At 42.0% G+C, this 22,136-nt stretch overlaps 1 long non-coding RNA gene across 1 annotated transcript in view; it reads left to right on the forward strand.

The window, feature by feature from the left end:
• Positions 1-3,287: 3,287 nt before the first annotated feature.
• Positions 3,288-22,136, forward strand: part of LOC140908265 (uncharacterized) — a 36,008-nt gene continuing 17,159 nt past the window's right edge. The window contains exons 1-2 of the long non-coding RNA XR_012157816.1: positions 3,288-3,362; positions 4,284-4,336. This is a non-coding gene — a long non-coding RNA (uncharacterized LOC140908265). The remainder of the gene's footprint in view (positions 3,363-4,283; positions 4,337-22,136) is intronic.

Consider the following 22,136-nt stretch of genomic DNA (forward strand, 5'->3'; position numbering starts at 1 on the left):
TGTGTGTGTGTTTGTTTTAGAGTACTTTGCTGGTGAAAATGTTGTATAAAAATCACAATACTTTCCTCTTTTATCCTTTCTTCCAGCTCCTCAGTATGTAAATAATACCAGCTTATCCTCAGCAGTAAGTGTGTATGGGAGTCTAATTTAGTATAAGAGGGCCTCATTCTGTCCTCCCCATTTGTGCAGCACAAAAGTGCAGCCGTAAGGGTGAGGGAGTAGGCAAAGGTGGTTTTATGTCTCTGCATATGGATTTTTGGTTCACTGTGGATGCTCTCTTTTACAGAAGCCTGTCCTGGGATCCTGGGGGGCTTCAGTGAATCCCTATAACACTATAGCTATGGTCCTGTTCTGCCCCCTCCCTTTCCCAGCCCTGCCCTTGACTTGCAAAGGGGCAGCATAGAGTTGTTTATGTCAGCCACAGTGAGGGACTAAATTTGCTCCAACTGAGTGTAAGCATGTTTAAGGCTATAGCTACACTTAACCTGCTACAGCGGCATAGCTGCAGCACCGTAGTGCCACAGTACCAGGAGGGGTTCTCCCATTGCTGTAGGTAACCCATCTCCCTGACTATCTCCCCATCCGTCTTCCATCGACCTAGCACTGTCTACACCAGGAGTTAGGTCAGCATAATTACGTCACTCGGGGGATGTGAATTGTTCACACCACTGAGCGACATAGCTATGCTGATGTAAGTTCCCAGGGTAGACCAGTTAATGTAAAGGGTCTAATTTACACATCACCTCTGAATTTGGCCTTGGAACTGTAAAACACCTGAAATTCAATCGTGGCAGTACAAAGCACTATCACTAGGCCACTGATACTAGATTGCTCTTAGAAAAACTATCTTGAGAGAGCTAGAGAGACAGAAAGACAGAGATAGTTGTTAGCAGTGTTGTTGTAGCTGTCTTGGTCCCAGGATATGAAGAGACAACGTAGGTGAGGTAATGTCTTTTATTGAACCAATTTGTGTTGGTGGAAGGGACAAGCTTTCGAGCTTCATAGAAGTCCTTTTCAGGTCTGGGGTACGTACGCAGAGTCTGAGCTAAATACAAGTTGGGACAGATTGTTAAACATCAGGGGATCATACATGCTGCAGAAGACCACTGAAAATGAAGTGGGCAATTAAGGGTTAGCAGGCAGAAGCGTGTATGACAAATGTTGTAATGAGCCACAAACTAGTGTCTCTGTTTTGTCCATGGTTTTTAGTGTCCGGCAGAGTAATGAATTTAAGTTCCAAGCTCATTTTTTGAAGGAGCGGTGCAGATTTCCTTTGAGGATGAGGGCTGAGAAGTCACATATGGAGTGAATGTTTTGTGAAAAATATGTACCCATAGGTGATCTGGCAATTTCGTCTTTATCACTTTCTGTGTGAGTTCATTTGAGAGTGTAATGGTTGTCTGGTTTCACCCACATAGTTGTTGTTCTCCCAGGATATTTAGGTGGCCCGTTCCATGATGTGATCTACTTCTCTAATGTAGTGTCCTTGTTTAGTGAAGGTGGTTTTGTGTGTGCTTAGGTGTGTATGCCAGATAGACAGAGATAGGGTCAAGGAGTAAAACCTGGAGTAGGGAAATAAACTAGGCTGCAGCCAATAGATGAAACTGGGCTGGGACAAAAGTCAGAAATAAATATTCAGGACGGTCAAAGGAAACTGAAAAAGCAAGCACGGAAAATGCAAAGTCAAGGCGGAGGAGCATTTCCATCAAAGGCATCAAGCCATACAAGATTGATACAGGTCAGAGGATTTAAAATCCTAGATGATATAATTTCATTTCATAAGACTGAAATAGTAACAATTTACATTGAGATGAGAGACTGTGTGCAGTAAAAGTATCAAGGCCTAAATCTGAAGCAGTAGCCAGAGGGCTTTACAAACTGCATGAGGGAATCACCCATCACTGAAATGTAGCCACCTTTGGGGGGGGGGGGGGGAAGAAAAGCAGCAGCTGTCTAACAGTGTACAGTAAAACTAAACAATACAGTAAGACAGAAATTGGGAAAAAATACCCCATATAATCGAAACACCAAGGAGATATTTGGTAGGCAGAATGCACTTAAACGTATTTTGGCTAGGATGCTCGTGCTGACACACCAATATTTGGGAAAAGTGCCTGGGAATTTTTAATTTCACAAATGGTTAGGACCTCAGTTTTACATCTCACCTAAAAGAGAGCACCTCCAATAGCATGAAGTCTCCTAACCCCTCCCAGAGGAAGGTGTTTAGTACTGACTCAGAGGTATTCTGTTGAATCAGCAGTGCCACTTTCTGCAGCACCCTGTGTTTTCCTTGGAAATTTCCCATTAAAGTTCTGTTACCCACACGTTTTTTTTTCTTTGCAGGAAATATCTAGAACTCCTCCTGTAGCCCTGTTTCATTTTGTTTAGTGGCTCAGCTAACTGCAGTTGGGAGAACCTTGGATAAAACTGAAGCCCAAAGAAGCCCCTGGAAAAACTCTGATTCTGAGGTTTGTCCCTAGTCAGGGCACATGGTTGACTGAGCCATAGTCAGCCTGAGTTTTGTTACTGTTCTCATCTATCAGGGAGCCCAAAAAACACTGAAACAATTCACCTACTCTGGGGGTGAGTATGTCAGCTCTCTCTCTGGCAAGTGATACTCATCTATTGTCATTTCAGTGTCGAGGGGAGGGGTGGATAATCAGACAGAGGCTCAAGACATATTTGTCAGTCTAGCATGGGCTGCTCTCCCTACCAGAGATAAGAATCCTTTCACCAGCGTGCTTTAAATTACTAGCTAATCCATCCTCAGCCTGTGCCTTATTCATAGGCTTGAAATGGATGGCACCCCGCTGACATGTCAGAAGGCTGTGAGATGTTTATGAGAATATTGCCCTGTTGACTTATCTGTCCTTTGTGTGAGGTTGTGAAATTGGATATGTAAAGACAGAGCCAGCTAGAAATTCAAAAGACATCGTTTGTGTTTATTAGTTCTACATGGTTTGGCATGGCCATGTTTCTACGTTTTTAATGCCTCCTTTGTGGACATTTACATGAACACCTTTTTTATTCTCACAAATATTTGAGGGTGGGCTGTTGTGCGCACAATTACCCACACTCACATGTGGACAAGGCTACTGGTGCGTGACTACGCAGTATTCGATATCGCTGGCTGATTGTTCTGCTGTCGCTCGGCTGGCAGATGGATCAGCAGCCTCGTGCCGTGCCTGTTGGAAACATTCTGGTGCCTGGAGGAAGTGCTATGCCATAAGAGTAGCATATGTCTCTTGGACTCTGAAGCACAGTCTGTCCCAGGGTTAGGTGCAGGGCAGCAGCCTGCATCATTTTACAATGGAAGATTCAGCTACTGAACCGAACTCATTCAACAGCAAGCAAATTTCCCAGTAGGTCTCAATGGTTAAACTTTTTAATTTTTAATTTTTAAAAAAAATGAATAATATTGTGATGGTGCCAGCTGATGCCCAGGTCCTGGGCCTCACTTAACACTGACAAATGCAGTAACGGGAAACCAGTCTGGCTCACCTGCGTGTTAGTGTGGTTAAAATAGAGTTATAAGAATGTTTTTCGTGTTTAGACTTTATGAAATGCTTGTAGGACGCTGCATGTAATAATCTCACTTATATCTGTGTCCCACGTTATAAGGTAATATTTAAACGTTTGCTCTGTAACTATAAAAATGTTTGCTAAAATTAAATCCCCCACAGTCAAGGGAGAAGCATTGCCAAGCGTGAAATGCTAGTTGACTGCAAAAAGGTGTTATCTCCTCCCCAACAAAAGAAGGTCTCTAGACATCAGACAAGCCATTCGTTCATTGCTTCCCTCTCATCCCTGAAGAGAGTATGTGCACAAACCCTCATCCCATCACAGCTTGAACGCTGAGGAAAGGGAATAAAAATCCCTGTTAACGAGAATTTGTTAATTCTGTGCTGCTTGAACTCGGAGAGATGAAGATTTCTAAGTATAAACAAGGGCCCCCAGTTGTTTTGCCTGGGTTAGCCCTAAAGGACATATAGAATTTGCATACTATAGAAGTTTCTATTATCTTTCGAAACCTAACATTGTAACTCATTTGTGTATAAAGAAAAGGAGGACTTGTGGCACCTTAGAGACTAACAGATTTATTTGAGCATAAGCTTTCGCGAGCTACAGTGCCACAAGTCCTCCTTCTCTTTTTGCGAATACAGACTAACATGGCTGCTACTCTGAAACCTGTCATTTGTGTATGTATCTATGCCTGCTTTAACTGAAATTATTCATGTATTTCGTTTTTCCTCATTAATAAACCTTTGGTTGGTTTCTTACAGGATTGGCTACAAGCATTGTCTCTAGTTTGAGAGCTGAAGTACAGTTGACCTGGGTAAGTGACTAGTCCTTTTGGACTGGGAATAACCTGAATATTGTTGTGATTTTTGGTGGAAGGAACCATCTAGCGCAAAGACAAGCTTGCCTGGATGGCAAGTCAGTCCCGAGTGCCCAAGGGGGCTGTCTGTGACTCCACGTTAAGGCTGTTATAGTGCTTTAGGAGTTCCCGCTTGTTACTTGGTTGATGAAATCTAATTATTGAACATACAACCCGTTTAGAGTTTGTGCTCTGTTCCTGGACAGTCTGCGCTGAGGTGGCGCTCATGCTTGTGAGCCACTCCAGACAGCGTGACAAATACCATTTTGTGCAGATGCCTACAGTCTTTCTTCTCTTCAGATGCCTTGATATTTTTATTTTACAACATGTTCCTATTTCAAATAAAAATAATAAAATACTGACTAACCCCATGAGTGACCAGATATATGGGGATGCTGCTGATTTTTATTTTATTTAAAACAAGTAAAATGATAATGATGTGTAAAGATCTGACGCCAATGAAAGCATTTCCATTAACTGCACGGGGCTTTGGTCTGTCTCTAGGGCTTTGCTGCTTAGGGAGATGTGCTTAAAGCTGTGCATGCGTTTAAGTGCTTGCATGTCTTAAGTGCTTGGCTGAATGAGGGCCTAAAACCTCACCAATAAACTACTAGTCAGGAACAGCAGCAGTTGGCAGCCTGCTTCATCTGCTGGCAGGGAGGTCATTGCTTCCCTTAACGCTCTTGGGGAAGGTGACATGCAACGTAAGGTCAGCTGAAGTGGCTACACATCTTTCCAGCTGGGAGAGAATTTTGCCAATGTTCTGATTATTATGGAAGAACTCCTTAACCAATAGATTAATACGGCACATGAATCAGGATGCACATGGGAACTGGCTGTCATCAGCTGCCTTCCTCACATTTTGCCATTATTTAAGACCACAAATTAAAGTAAGGAGGAGGAGCTCATTAACTATGCTTCTATGACAGCCTGTGATTTCTCCAGTCTGGTTGTCTCTCAGTTCTACACATGCACATCACAGCATGCTGATGATGATCCAGAATGAGCTGAAGGACATGCAATCAGAGGTTTGCCCAAATGTCCATAGTCAGATGGACTCTCAGAGCAGTCAAAGGCTCCTGCTGTCTTCGTTGCTTGACAAAACTCTGGAACAGCAGGTTTTTGTGGGGGAGGAAAAGGCTTAGTACCTTCTGCTCTGGAGCAGCATTGGCCATAAGTTCTCTATAGAAGAAGGGGAGAGTAGGTCACCTACCATCATTTTTGTATGTGCAGCATTCAGTAATAGGACCTGGCAGTGAGTACAGGGCAGTGATTGATGCCCCTCTCAATGCTTTCAATAAGGGTTAATAAAGACTTGAAGGCATTTGGCCTTTTTAGGGCATTTCAGGTTTTGGAATTGCTAGTGTGAGCAAAGCATTGTCTTCAGCAGCTCACTGTCATCTGTAACTAACTGAAGTCCCAAGTTGTGGTGATAAAAATATGTGGATACTGATGTTAGGATTTGCTTCTTGCAGCTCCCTGGGATTGAAAAGTCTCTGTTTGTCAGACAGACTTCTCCCTTCTCCATGCAAACAATTTCTTCTTTATTTTTAATTTTTATTGAATTCAGCATGTTTAAGTTGCACACTACTTAGCCTTTGCAATCATGTCATCTTATCACTGTTATCCTCCTTCCTTATATTGCTGCAACTTATCTTACCATATCTCCCAGAGCACTCAGGCAGGATCACGGCCCCAGTGTGCCAGGCATTGTCAAATGCATAGTAAGACACAGCCTCTCTTCTGGGCAGAAGCTAATTTAAATGTTTGGTTTTGGTAACTTTTCTCGCATGAACACTTCCTCTGAGTTCAAAAATAAAGACTAGGAGAGGAAATAGTTATATCACAGAGGATGGAAAAATATTTAGGATAACAAAGGAAACATATTCATAATTACATAGGATAACTCGAGGTTCCTAGAATTGGTGGCTTTTGTAGACCAAATGCACACAAGAAAAGTCTCATACTGTAAGTGAGAGCTGCTAAATTGTTCAAGTGCTTTTTAGGTCAGAGTGAAGAGACAGGTGACAGACAAAAGGCACCTATGCTCTTCTTTTTAAAAAATAAAGAGAAATGTTTCTGGAGGAAAGATTTAGATACTTGGTTGAATTCATTATCACTAGAAGCTTCACATTAAGATAGGATGTAAATTGGATGCTGTAAGCCAGACCACGAAAGGATGGAATTGATAAAGGACAGATTATTTTTGCTTTCAAGGTCAAATGGCATTTAAAGAGCCATTTTTCAGACACAATGGAAAATTACAGACGCAGACTGCAGATTTTCTGATAGTCACAGTGACCATTTCTTTATAGCAAAATAGAATGAACCAAAGATGTTAGTTCCTGTTTTTTATATGTTTTACTACTCCATAAGTGTCTCTAGTCTACATTCTAGCTCTTATATTTTCTTTATAACTATTTAAAAAGTGAATTCAGTGTCTGTGTCAGTGTCTGCCAGTCTGACAACACTGGAAATTAAAGTCTTGTTTATTCATAATGCAGGGGCAGCAGCACTATAAACTTAACCCCATTCTTGCTCACTGACACGCTAATATTCCTTAATATTGACCTAGAGAGACCACATCTAAGCCCTTGTTTTCACTGCTAAAAAAGCTGTGTTTTTTACCTCAGGATACCTAACATGTGAGCTATACGGAGGTAAAAAGATAATGATGATGAAGCCCTTTAGTTTTACCATGAGATAAACTAACCAAGGTCAAGCCCAGGTGGAGGTATGGGGCTGAATTGGTGTGTTTACCTTGTGATAAAACTAATGTACCTCCTGTTTGCTGTGTTTTTCCTTGAGATAGTGCATGTGTGTTTGCTACCTTAAGGTTAAAAAAAATGCAGCTTGTTTAGCAGTGAAAGACAGGCTCTTAGAAAGAAAAGGTAGTTCAAGTGTTCATGCTCATCCTATCGTTGGCCTTTCTTCTGAGACTGCCAACAAATGACCACTGGACAGCTGTTAGGTGACAATAACTTTTGACTCCCAGTCTACAGTAGTACAAAATCAGTATTCTGCTGTTTGGAATTTCTTAGTCATGATGGGTCATGTCCAAGTCACATGAATGTAAGGGACATGAGGTTGTGGTGATCCACATCAAACTAATCTGCCACCATGAACTGCCTAACAGGGGTATAACTTTCTGTACTCGTAACATGCAAATTAGGGAGTCTGCTTTTTAGATAAAAATGTAGGTTGGGATTTTTAAAGGAGACTAAGGGAATTAGGCACCCAACTCTCACTGGAATTCAGTGGGAGTTGGAGACCAAACTATTAGGCCGGTTTGAAAAATCCCATTTACTTATTCTTAAAACAATATAAAAGTGCCTCATCCAGTTCTCTCCTGCACATCTACCTCCTCTTTTTCACTTTTACTCTTTCCCCTTCACTGTCTCTTTCACTTGCTTTCTGAAAAACATATGGAGCTGGCATCAAAGGTCAGGGCGGCCTTATCCACTACAGTGTCAGGGCTGCCATTCACACTCCCACGAATGTCCTTTTAGCAGACATTCAATTAACCTCGGTTAAGTACTCTACTGGGAGTGGCATGTAGGCTGCAGAAGAGCTTCTGTAGTGGCCCAGCTTTGAACTCTAACATCAGATGAGGATGAAGGCAGGGCATAACCTGCCCCCTCCCTGACACAGGCCTAAATCTAGCGAGACACAGACTGAATTTTTTTTGCATTTGAAGCTCAGAAATTGATTTGAGGGAGGAATAGTTTGAATTTTTAGCAAAATACTCCATCCACATCTGAAATATACCCAACCACATATATGTCTATGTGTAGTCCATTCTTACCCTTTCCAATGCCTGAGGAATACACCAGCGTGTGTCAAAGATCTAGCAAACAGAAATACATAAAAAGACATACCATTTACGTGTAATTTATATGTAATATACTGAACCAAATTTATCCCTGAAATAACTCGAATCACTTGAGTGGACGTACACCAGGGTTTACTTTGTCCAATTATATGTTCAAAAATATACATATTGCTTTATGTATACTTATAAATCTATGCTCAAACATGAATCGCTCTATGATGTTCCTGTCTACTTTCAAAAAACGGCTTTGTAGGTGCATTTGTGGTTATGAACAGTTACCAATACATTAATCCCCCTATTTCTATAGCTTTCCTTAGCATATGTAACATGACTGCCTTCTGCAAAAGATACGGAAATGTGTCCTTTGAGTTTTACTACTACTGTGTAATGGGAAAATACTTTTGGTGCTCCCTCATAGTCCTATTTGGAATGTGTTACAGTACAAAAGGCTCAAAAGCCCCTCCTTCTGGATGTAGAACCAAATATTTCCCTTCAAGACCCCACAAATTATCAACCTTGATAGAAGCAGAATATGGGGTGAAATACTATATACTTAGGGCTCTATCCTGCTTCCATGCAAATGAGTGGCAAAAATTCCGCTTGACTTGAGTTGTGGTCAAGATTGGACCCTAATGAAAAGTGAAATGAATAGCATATTCCAAGACTCTGTACCTTTTGTGATATCACAGTGTGAATCAGTAGTAATTACTGAAGTCAGTTGAGTTACACTGGTTTTAAAAAGGGTTTAAAATAAGAATTGGACCCACTATATGCATGTGCAAGTCTAATATACCAGTATCTGGGCTCTAGTAGCTGAAAATAGGAAAATCTATCTAAATAAAAAAGTGCTTCCAGATTTTTCAGGTTTACATCAGATCTTGCCTGGTTTTCAAATGTTTGCAGTTCCAGGAGCCTGAATTCCCTGTTGATGGTAGTGTATGGAGTTTACATAGAACAATAAGTTAATTTTATTTCCATACCAAAAGACAGTAGATTGAGAAAATTGTAAAGTCACTAAAATCATGAAACAGAATGGGTGGAAGAACAGCTCCCTGCAGCAGACCATGTTAATTACCCTTGCAGCTGGGAGATCAATTTGCATATATATTCTTTGAAGCCTGTCAGGTATGAATTGAACCACTGAACTGTTATATTTGATAATCTAGCTCTCCAAAGCATTTTTGCTAAAGATGTTATGTTTCATAGTACCAGTTATTTTTCTATCTAAGAATGAAGAGTTGTACTTAATTTGTTCCTGTATAAACAGTTCTGTGTTTGTGACCTCCTGGAGTACTAGGCTAGCTAAATAATCTCATCAGAAGCACTGATACTGCTGATTAAACACAAAAGAGATATGGACAAATAGCCTTGGTGACAAATGAAAGCTGAGAAATTAAAACTTAAAGCTACTAGTGACAGGCATGGCTCAGGGGATTGTTAATGAGATATGGAACTTTTCAGCTCTAGGACATGTATTCCATTCTGTTCTGTGTTAGGAGTGACAAAGTTGTTACCATCTGATGACTGCTTGGTGGCCTGAATGAACCAAGTGTGTAATCTCAGTTAACTTCCCAGTGGATATTCTGTTCTATTTCAGTTCTTTTACAATGCCCATCACTATAGTATCTAGTTTCCTATATCCTAAAATTGCCCACAACAAAGGACAACAGTCGACACCCTTTGATGGCCATTTCAACCATAATCTGAGCTGTATATAGACATGGGAGAACCAGATCCTCAGCTGGTGTAAATCAGTGTAGTTCAGTTGAAGCTAGTGAAACTCAGGGCTTAAGTGGGACCAAAGAGGTTCATAGGCTGGCACTGTACACAAAATTTGGTCCCAGGATATTAGAGAGACAAGGGAGGTGAGGTAATATCTTTTATTGGACCGACTTCTATTGGTGAGAGAGACAAGCTTTCAAGCTACACATGGAAAGGTACTTGGAGTGTCACTGCTAAATACAAGGTAGAAGAGATTGTTTAGCATAAGTAGTTAATACATATTCCTACCTCTCAGGGTCCTAGAGCCTGGGCTCCAGCCCAAGCTAGGAAGTCTACACAGCAATGAAATAGCTCCACACCCGAGCTGCACAAGCACGAGTCATCTGGCACAGGCTAGCCGCAGGTGTCTAGTTGCTGTATAGACAGCCCCATAGTGTCTAGCAAAGTTATGAATTTAAACTCCCAGGCTAGTCTTTTGAAGGTGTTGTGCAGGTTTCTTTAAGGACGAGGCTTCAGATATAGAGTGACGGTTTTGTGAAAAGTGTTCACCCACAGATGATATGGTGTTTTTGTCTTTTATCATTTTTCTGTGTGAGCTCATTGAAGAGCATAGTGATTGTCTGGTTTCATCCACATAGTTGTTGTTGGGGCATTTAGTGCCCTGGATGAGGTACACCACATGATGTGGTAGACATGTATAGGATCTGTGAGTGAACACTTTTCACAGTCCTCATCCTCAAAGGAAACCTGAATAACACTTTCAAAAGTTGAGCCTGGGAGCTTAAATTAATAACTTTGATAGATCCTACAAATCATGGTCTTCATAAAGACACTGGATTCATGGCTCATTACAACAATCCATAAACCACCAATCCTTTTTTTTTGTGTCCTATGTTTGCAGGGATGTCAATACACCATGGTCTCTGTCACCTTATATTTAGCTGTGGCACTCTGAATATGTTTTCCAGACCTGGGGAAGAGCTCTGTGTAGCTCAAAACCGTGTCTCTTTCACCAACAGAAGTTAGTTCAATAAAAGATATTACCTCACTCATCATGTCTTTAATGTCCTGGGACCATCATGGCCACAATAACACTACAAATAAAATAAATACTGCACTGTTGCCACCTTTTAATATAAGTCTTTGTATTGTAGTTTCTGCTCTAACCCCACATATAACCAGTCAGTTCAGTTTTATATAGAAATTGCTGTTAAGAGTAACAAGAAGGGTTTCTTCAGGTATGTTGGCAACAAGAAGAAAGCCAAGGAAAGTGCGGGCCCCTTACTGAATGAGGGAGGCAACCTAGTGACAGAGGATGTGGAAAAAGCTAATGTACTCAATGCTTTTTTTGCCTCTGTTTTCACTAACAAGGTCAGCTCCCAGACTGCTGCGCTGGGCATCACAAAATGGGGAAGAGATGGCCAGCCCTCTGTGGAGATAGAGGTGGTTAGGGACTATTTAGAAAAGCTGGACGTGCACAAGTCCATGGGGCCGGACGAGTTGCATCCGAGAGTGCTGAAGGAATTGGCGGCTGTGATTGCAGAGCCATTGGCCATTATCTTTGAAAACTCTTGGCGAACCGGGGAAGTCCCGGATGACTGGAAAAAGGCTAATGTAGTGCCAATCTTTAAAAAAGGGAAGAAGGAGGATCCTGGGAACTACAGGCCAGTCAGCCTTACCTCAGTCCCTGGAAAAATCACGGAGCAGGTCCTCAAAGAATCAATCCTGAAGCACTTGCATGAGAGGAAAGTGATCAGGAACAGCCAGCATGGATTCAACAAGGGAAGGTCATGCCTGACTAATCTAATCACCTTTTATGATGAGATTACTGGTTCTGTGGATGACGGGAAAGCAGTGGATGTATTGTTTCTTGACTTTAGCAAAGCTTTTGACACGGTCTCCCACAGTATTCTTGTCAGCAAGTTAAGGAAGTATGGGCTGGATGAATGCACTACAAGGTGGGTAGAAAGCTGGCTAGATTGTCGGGCTCAACGGGTAGTGATCAATGGCTCTATGTCTAGTTGGCAGCTGGTATCAAGTGGAGTGCCCCAAGGGTCGGTCCAGGGGCCGGTTTTGTTCAATATCTTCATAAATGATCTGGAGGATGGTGTGGATTGCACTCTCAGCAAATTTGTGGATGATACTAAACTGGGAGGAGTGGTAGGTACGCTGGAGGGGAGGGATAGGATACAGAAGGACCTAGACAAATTGGAGGATTGTGCCAAAAGAAATCTGATGAGGTTCAATAAGGATAAGTGCAGGGTCCTGCACTTAGGACGGAAGAACCCAATGCACAAGACTAGGGACCGAATGGCTAGGCAGCAGTTCTGCGGAAAAGGACCTAGGGGTGACAGTGGACGAGAAGCTGGATATGAGTCAGCAGTGTGCCCTTGTTGCCAAGAAGGCCAATGGCATTTTGGGATGTATAAGTAGGGGCATAGCGAGCAGATCGAGGGACGTGATCGTTCCCCTCTATTCGACATTGGTGAGGCCTCATCTGGAGTACTGTGTCCAGTTTTGGGCCCCACACTTCAAGAAGGATGTGGATAAATTGGAGAGAGTCCAGCGAAGGGCAACAAAAATGATTAGGGGTCTGGAACACATGACTTATGAGGAGAGGCTGAGGGAGCTGGGATTGTTTAGCCTGCAGAAGAGAAGAATGAGGGGGGATTTGATAGCTGCTTTCAACTACCTGAAAGGGGGTTCCAAAGAGGATGGCTCTAGACTGTTCTCAATGGTAGCAGATGACAGAATGAGGAGTAATGGTCTCAAGTTGCAGTGGGGGAGGTTTAGATTGGATATTAGGAAAAACTTTTTCACTAAGAGGGTGGTGAAACACTGGAATGCGTTACCTAGGAAGGTGGTAGAATCTCCTTCCTTAGAGGTTTTTAAGGTCAGGCTTGACAAAGCCCTGGCTGGGATGATTTAACTGGGAATTGGTCCTGCTTCGAGCAGGGGGTTGGACTAGATGACCTTCTGGGGTCCCTTCCAACCCTGATATTCTATGATTCTATGATTCTCTGAGGGCCTCACTAGCCTATATTTGTTCAACATCTCTTACTCCTGGGAGAGTCTACCCCCGTATCCCCCATTTTGAGATACCTAATTCGGTGCCATAGCACATAGTATAACCCATACCTGTTTGGTGTGCTGCTCTGTCCCCCTTTAGTGGCACCTAGCCCAGCTAGAAATTGATGAGTCTGCTGTAGCCTTGGCTAAGAGCCATGTGGCTTTTAGCTCATGCAGTAGAGGCTCATACTCTAAGCTTCTGAAGTTCCAAGTTTGATTCTGCCACCAACAAGGGTCTGTTGGCATTACAATAACGCATGGTTCAGATGAGTATTTGCCTCTAGTGGCCTGCAGAACCACAACCTGCCACCTTAGGCATATGACAGGATGTTTTGTGTGTGACTCTGTTGCACATAAAACACTGACTCACCAATTCCACTTGTCTGTATGTTCTTATCATGTGTACACTAAGGGTATGTCTACACAATGAAATTAAGTCGAATTTATAGAAGTCGGTTTTTTAGAAATTGATTTTATGTAGTCGATTGTGTCCGTCCCCCCCCGCCAAAATGCTCTAAGTGCATTAAGTGCATTAACTCGGTGGAGTGCTTCCACAGTACCGAGGCTAGCGTCGACTTCCGGAGCAATGCACTGTGGGTAGCTATCCCACAGTTCCCGCAGTCTCCGCTGCCCATTGGAATTCTGGGTTGAGATCCCAATGTCTGATGGGGTTAAAACATTGTCGCGGGTGGTTCTGGGTACATACCGTCAGGCCCCCGTTCCCTCCCTCCCTCCGTGAAAGCAAGGGCAGACAATCGTTTCGCGCCTTTTTTCCTGAGTTATCTGTGCAGACGCCATACCACGGCAAGCATGGAGCCCACTTAGCTCACTGTCACCATACATCTCCTGGGTGCTGGCAGATGCAGTACTGCATTGCTACACAGCAGCAGCCGATTGCCTTGTGGCAGCGGACGGTGCAATAGGCCTGATAACCATCGTCGTCATGTCCGAGGTGCTCCTGGCCGCCTCGGTAAGGTCTGTCAGGAGCGCGTGGGCAGACATGGGCACAGGGACTAAAATAGGAGTGACTCGACCAGGTCATTCTCTTTAGTCCTGCTGGCAGTCCTATTGTACCGTCTTCTGGCGAGCAGGCAGAAGATGAGGATGGCTAGCAGTCCTACTGCACTGTCTGCTGCCAGCCAAAGATGTAAAAGATAGATGGAGTGGATCAAAACAAGAAATATACCAGATTTGTTTTGTATTCATTTGCTCCACCCTCCCTCCCTCCGTGAAATAAACGGCCAACAATCATTTCGGTGAGGTCTGTCAGGGGCACCTTGAAAAGTTTAATGGAGATTCAGTCCTGCCTGAAATACCAGGGGAAGGGATAGCTCAGTGGGTTGAGAATTGGCCTGCTAAACCCAGGGTTTCAAGTTCAATCCTTGAGGGGGCCATTCTTTCTGACAGTTGTTTTTGTTTCTCCTTGATGTAAAGCTTCCCTCTTTGTTGATTTTAATTCTGTAAGCCAACCCTGTAAGCCATGTCGTCAGTCGCCCCTCCCTCCATCAGAGCAACGACAGACAATCGTTCCACGCCTTTTTTCTGTGCAGATGCCATACCACGGCAAGCATGGGCCCGCTCCGATCACTTTGGCAATTAGGAGCACATTAAACATCACAAAAAGTAAAGGAGGACTTGTGGCATCTTAGAGACTAACAAATTTATTTGAGCATAAGCTTTCGTGAGCTACAGCTCACTTCATAAAGCTTATGCTCAAATAAATTTGTTAGTGTCTAAGGTGCCACAAGTCCTCCTTTTCTTTTTGTGGATAGAGACTAACATGGCTGCTACTCTGAAACCTGTCATTAAACACCACGCACATTATCCAGCAGTATATGCAGCACCAGAACCTGGCAAAGTGAAACTGGATGAGTAGGCGACATCAGTGCAGTAACGAGAGTGATGAGGACATGGACACAGACTTCTCTCAAAGCCCGGGCCCTGGCAATGTGGGCATCATGGTCCTAATGGGGCATGTTCATGCAGTGGAACGCCAATTCTGGGCCTGGGAAACAAGCACAGACTGGTGGGACCAAATCGTGTTGCAGGTCTGGGATGATTCCCAATGGCTGCGAAACTTTCACATGCATAAGGGCACTTTTATGGAACTTTGTGACTTGCTTTCCCCTGCCCTGAGACTCAAGAATACCAAGATGAGAACAGCCCGCACAGTTGAGAAGTGAGTGGCGATAGCCCTGTGGAAGCTTGCAACGCCAAACAGCTACCAGTCAGTTGGGAATCAATTTGGAGTGGGCAAATCTACTGTGGGGGCTGCTGTGATCCAAGTAGCCAGCGCAATCAAAGATCTGCTGATATGAAGGGTAGCGAGTTGCAGGGGGGGGAGGTTTAGGTTGGATATTAGGAAAAACTTTTTCACTAGGAGGGTGATGAAACACTGGAATGCGTTACCTAGGAAGGTGGTAGAATCTCCTTCCTTAGAGGTTTTTAAGGTCAGGCTTGACAAAGCCCTGGCTGGGATGATTTAACTGGGAATTGGTCCTGCTTCGAGCAGGGGGTTGGACTAGATGACCTTCTGGGGTCCCTTCCAACCCTGATATTCTATGATTCTATGCTGCCTGTCCTAAAACAAGGGCATCTCCTAGCTGATCAGTGTTTTTTCATTCACAAGTTGGATGAGTTGATGTACTTCTGTTCTTTGTGAAAAACATTGCGATTGAATTGGGATATTGATTACTTTACCCACTTTACCTACCTACCTTTACCTACTTTAAATTCAAAGTAGTCATACCCCCAGTGCCAGTTGATATATATTTATCAGAATTTCACATGAATGGCCCTTAAAAAGCATTGCATGTATATTGCATGTTGCTGTTGTTTCAAAAAATTGCAGCTCTGAGGAACAAAGAAGGGTGTTCTAGGATCCTTATGAAACCAGGAATTCCTGGCTGACATTTTGTAATAATCCATCTGAGAATGAGATTCTTGTGATTATATCTAAGGGGTTGAGAACCTTTTTTAAATTTGTGGCTCCAATGATGCAGGGACTCTTGTAATCCAATACTCTGCGTCCCTTTAAATTTGAAACCACTGAACTACCTTCCATTGTTTTACATCTTTACACTGGAAAAGTGAAGATCACTGGTCAGAGTGTATCTTAAGGGGACCCCAAGGAGTTAAGACTGAAATTTTCAAGGAGGCCAAAGGGAGTTAGGTACCCAACTCCTATTGAAAGTCAGTGCTAGTTGGACACCTACATTCTGAAGTCCCCTTTAAAAATCTCAGATGAAGTCAGTTATTAATAGGAGAGACACCTACCTGCCAAAAAGAATTCCAAAGATAGCAAGTCAAAAGCAGATTTTTGTTTTGGAGGGGTCTTATCATTATTTATACTTTTCTAGCTCAGCATTAGATGCCTTCCTCCCCCGTCATATATGCAGCCTTTCAATATAAGAGAGCTAGGTATTATAATTCTAATGTTCTTTAATATAACAAATCTTTTGCATAAAATGTTTATTTAATGATCATATATTAAAGATAAGTGTATTCCTTTTTTCCTGGGAAATAAAACTCTCCTAGTCTATTTAGCTGAGCATGATTTGTAACTACCTGCAGTTCAATTTAAACTTCCTTTGTATTGTCTTAAACTCTTTTAAGATTTAGTAGGGTCTTATATCCTTTGAATGAATGCACCAGAACTGTAATGCATGGAAAGCAAGCATGCAGTTCAGCTGGGGGAGAAAGTCTGTACAACACAACTGTTATCTTGCAACAACAGCGGGGGAGTGTGGAGGGAAGGGAGATGAGATAATTATGTGTTGAGTCTAATTTAAATATTGTTTCAAATACATGTCCAGTGGATGCCCAGAGCATCTGAGGTAGTAGATGTCAATTCCCCCCCCCCCCCCCCCAATTTGCTTTGTGTTAGCAAGAACAGCAATAAGAAAAGCAGGAAGAATGCAGAGAGAGGGAGGTATATATCACAGAAGCACTCATTAGTACTGCTATAGTAAATGCTTTGTCAGGTACCCATTATATATTTCTATTTTCATACACACTTTTTTCTTAATTGTGCCCTTACTCCACCTATAGCTTTCTGCCTATGAACACTCCATGTTTTCTTTCCTCTTCTCTGGTTAACAAGTCAGGATTACCCCATATGAGCTCCATCCATTGTTGGCCGGCAGGGGCTGTCACTCCATCACAGAGTCATTCAGCTTCACCAATTTGTTGTATTCTGAGGCTGTCACATAAACTATGTTTCATCAACTATTGACCAAAAGTTTGACACTTGGGTTCCAAATATTCTACAGTATTTGTAACTGGACTGATTCTCAGCCACTCCTGAGCAGCTGAGTTACTGGATAAAGTTTAATCAATTAATATCCAAGCCAATTATATATTTACTATTCTTTGCTGTGTGAAACCTTGTTAGGGATTGGGCTAAAACCCCATTGAGGTGGAAAGGTCTGAACTCACCGCTCAATTAACATAACTGGAAACATAAGCCCTACCGAAGACAACAGGTGTTTGGGAAGCCACCCCAGAGCTTTTGGCCTGAGTATTTGTTTTGGATAGTGTTGTGTGAGAGTATGAACACACAGAGACTTGGGTCACAGACAAGATCAGAAAGAGAGGCAGAGGAAAAAAGGCGAGAAAGAACAAGCAAGGACAGCGTACCTGGAAAAAGCTAGAGAGCTTTTGGGTCTGGCTGGTGTTGGTAAAAGGGCTTGAGGCTATAAGCTAAGAAACTGCTCCTTTTTATTCTTGGTTCTTCTGTGTTGCTGAGATACAGGAATTTGTACATTCCTTGTAAATGAACAAGTCTGCATCAAAGAAATACTTGGCTCCACCAATCTCTACTCCTAACTGGAACACCCACAGAAGTGGCAACAATATCATAACTAGGGCTGTCAATTAATCACAGTTAAGTCAAGCAATTAACTCAAACACATTAACTCAATTAAAATATTAATCACAGTTTTATTCACACTGTTAAACAATAATAGAATACCAATTTAAATTTATTATAAATATTTTGGATGTTTTTCTACATTTTCAAATATATTGATTTCAATTACAACACAGAATATGACGTATACAGTGCTCATTTTATATTATTTTTTATTACAAATAATTGCACTGTATAAAAGATAAACAAAATAAATAGTATTTTTCAATTCACCTCCTATGAGTACTGTAGTGCAAAAGCTTTATTGTGAAAGTGCAATTTACAAATGTAGCTTTTTTTTTTTACATGACTGCACTCAAAAACAAAATAATGTAAAACTTTAGAGCCTACAAGTCATAGATTCATAGAATCATAGAATATTAGGGTTGGAAGAGACCTCAGGAGGTCATCTAGTTCAATCCCCTGCTCAAAGCAGGACCAACACCCACTAAATTATCCCAGCCAGGGCTTTGTCAAGCCAGGCCTTAAAAACCTCTAAGGCTAGAGATTCCACCACCTCCCTAGGTAACGCACTCCAGTGCTTCACCACCCTCCTAGTGAAACAGTATTTCCTAATATCCAAAATAGACTTTCCCCACTGCAACTTGAGACCATTGCTCTTTGTTCTGTCATCTGCCACCACTGAGAACAGCCTAGCTCCACCCTCTTTGGAACCCCCCTTCAGGTAGTTGAAGGCTGCTATCAAATCCCCCCTCACTCTACTCTTCTGCAGACTAAATAACCCCAGTTCCCTCAGCCTCTCTTCGTAAGTCATGTGCCCCAGCCCCATAATCATTTTTGAGATAATGCTGCCAGCTTCTTATTTACAATGTCACCTGAAAGTTAAAACTGGTGTTCACCAGGCACTATTGTAGCAGGCGTTGCAAGGTAGTTATGTGCCAGATATGCTAAAGATTTATATGCCCCTCCATGCTTCAATCACCATTCCAGAGGACATACTTCTATACCAGTGGTTCCCAAACTTGTTCCTCTGCTTGTGCAGGGAAAGCCCCTGGTGGGCCGGGCCAGTTTGTTTACCTGCTGCATCCGCAGGTTTGGCCAATCGCGACTCCCAGTGGCCAGGGTTCGCTGCTCCAGGCCAATGGAAGCTGCTGGAAGCAGTGGCCAGTATGTCCCTCGGCCTGCACCGCTTCCAGCAGCTCCCATTGGTCTGGAGCAGCGAACTGCAGCCACTGGGAGCCACAATCGGCCAAACCTGCAGATGCGGCAGGTAACAAATTGGCCCGGCCCATCAGGGGCTTTCCCTGAACAAGTAGCGGAACAAGTTTGGGAACCATGCTCTTTACTGATGGAGGTTGTTAAAAAATAATGTGTTAATTAAATTTGTGACTGAACTCCTTGGGGGACTGTAATAAATATAAAGGGAAGGGTAATCACCTTTAAAATCCCTCCTGGCCAGAGGAAAAATCCTTTCACCTGTAAATGGTTAAGAAGCTAAAGGTAACCTCGCTGACACCTGACCAAAATGACCAGTGAGGAGACAAGATACTTTCAAAAGCTGGGAGAAAAACAAAGGGTCAGTGTTTGTCTGTGTGATGCTTTGGCCGGGGACAGAACAGGAATGGAGTCTTAGAATTTAGTAAGTAATCTAGCTAGATATGCGTTAGATTATGATTTCTTTAAATGACTGAGAAAATAGCTGTGCTGAATAGAATGAATATTCCTGTCTGTGTGTCTTTTTTGTAACTTAAGGTTTTGCCTAGAGGGATTTTCTATGTTTTGAATATAATTACCCTGTAAGGTATTTATCATCCTGATTTTACAGAGGTGATTCTTTTTTACTTCTATTAAAAGTCTTCTTGTAAGAAAACTGAATGCTTTTTCATTGTTCTAAGTTCCAAGGGTTTGGGTCTGTGGTCACCTATGCAAATTGGTGAGGATTTTTACCAAACCTTCCCCAGGAAGTGGGGTGTAAGGATTGGGAGGATTTTGGGGGGAAAGACGTTTCCAAACAACGTTTTCTCAGGAACCCAGATAAAGTTTGGTGGTGGCCATGGAAGTCCAAGGGCAAAGGGTAAAATAGTTTGTACCTTGGGGAAGTTTTAACCTAAGCTGGTAAAAGTAAGCTTAGGAGGTTTTCATGCAGGTCCCCACATCTGTACCCTAAAGTTCAGAGTGGGGAAGGAACCTTGACAGGGACAAATGTATGTCTCCTGCTCCATGGTTTTACCCCAATTCTGACATATATTTCGATTCGGAAACTACAGAACCTGAACCACCAGAAAAGAAAATCAACCTTCTCTTGGTGGTATCTGAATCATGATGATGAAAATGAACATGCGTCACTCCACACAGTTTTGGATCATTATCGAGCAGAACCCTTCATCAGCATGGAAGCATGTTCTCTGGAATGGTGGTTGAAGCATGAAGGGGCATATGAATGTTTAGCATATCTGGCACATAAATACCTTGCAACGCCAGCTACAGCAGTGACATGTGAATGCCTGTTTTCACTTTCAGCTGACATTGTAAATAAGAAGTGTGCAGCATTATCTCCTGTAAATGTAAACAAACTTGTTTGTCTGAGCGATTGGCTGAACAAAAAGTAGGACTGAGTGGACTTGTAGGTTCTAAAGTTTTACATTGTTTTGTTTTTAAGTGCAGTTATGTAAAAAATTCTACATTTGTAAGTTGCACTTTCATGACAAAGAGATTGCATTACAGTACTTGTATGAGGTAAATTGAAAAATACTATTTCTTTTGTTTAACATTTTTACAGTGCAAATGTTTGTATCAAAAATTATAATATAAAGTGAGCAGTGTACACTGTATTCTGTGTTGTAATGTGGAAAACATCCAAAAATATTTCTATGTCTGGTATTTTATTATTGTTTAACAGTGCAATTAACACTGTGATTAATAGCAATTTTTTAAATAGTGTGATTAATTGTGATATTTTCTTTTAATAGTTTGACAGCCCTAATCATAACCAGAATTAGGTACAGCAATGTTAAGGAGCATAAAGTAAGGATGGCAGTAAACTTAAAGCTTTGTTTTCTAACAGGTTTCCTAGCTCGAAATTCTCCTCTTGTTGTTTAGATTTCCCTTGTGCTGAAGATTAAATAGGGGACATCAATCCCAAGAGTGATGTATGAAATACAGCTCCTGTCAGGGTCCTAGGTGCAGAAGAGTTCAATAAGAGTGCCAAATGTTTGTGATAACACAGTTGAATCTGAAAAATGAAATAAACCAATCAGCTCAAGCATTTGTTCATTTGTTTTATGTTATAGTGACAGGATGCAGAGGGAAAGTTAAGGAGCTGCATTTACTAAATATTTGCATATAACCTTTACAGATCTCTTTTGCTTTTGAAAACCAAGGTGAATTCAAAGGAAGGGAGGACATCTGAAAATTAGAGAACCTTGATGGCAAATCTTGAGGCTGTATTTGTTGAGTCCCCTTCCTTTCCTGATATTAACTAGTTGCACTGTTGTTTACCCTCAGATCATGGCTACTTTACCAAAGTCACTTTTCTTGTAGAGTGAATTATGAACAGTGTGGTACAATAATAATAATTTGTCTATCATCTGTCTGCCTTCTGTCTGTCACATTTATATTGAGCCAGTCACTGTAGTATATAATACGCCCTTTAAGTTCAGAGGGTATGAATTAATACATTCATTTCTTGATGTTGTCTGAAATATGCTGAAGCTGAGTGGATTTGCAGATGAAGCTTCTCTCCATGTTACTAAAGTAATCTTGTCATGAATGTTCACTTCTGATTTCTCCTGGTGGCAGCAATGATTAAAAATATTTATTCAGTGTTTGGGCCATATTATTCCTTGTTACATCCATAAACTCAATGGGACCTGCACAGATTTTTCATTACATCATTGGGACCCATATTAGGTACCATATTTTTAGTGTCCATAAGGAGAAGGTGGTTGTAGAAAGTTTTTGCAAGATTTTCAGTTCTATTTGTAGCTTATGTATTTTATATTGCCAAAGAGATGGAGAGAAGCAGCGGGGAGGAGACATTCATTTTAGTTGCAATACTCTGTGTCTCTACACATATGCAGAGATCAGGGCAGGGCAACTCAGCTAGAAGGGTCTAGAAATATCCAGAAATAGGGTGCAGCTCACTAGCTGCTTCTGAAGATGTTCAGAAAATTTTCATGAAGGGCAAGCAGTCGTGCAGGTGCCACACGTGCTCAGCATCTGATCTCAGGGAGGGATTTAAAGACAGCCTTATGAACTCAGCATCT

Source organism: Lepidochelys kempii, chromosome 3, assembly GCF_965140285.1.
Source record: "Lepidochelys kempii isolate rLepKem1 chromosome 3, rLepKem1.hap1, whole genome shotgun sequence".
NCBI classification, from domain to species: Eukaryota; Metazoa; Chordata; order Testudines; family Cheloniidae; genus Lepidochelys; species Lepidochelys kempii.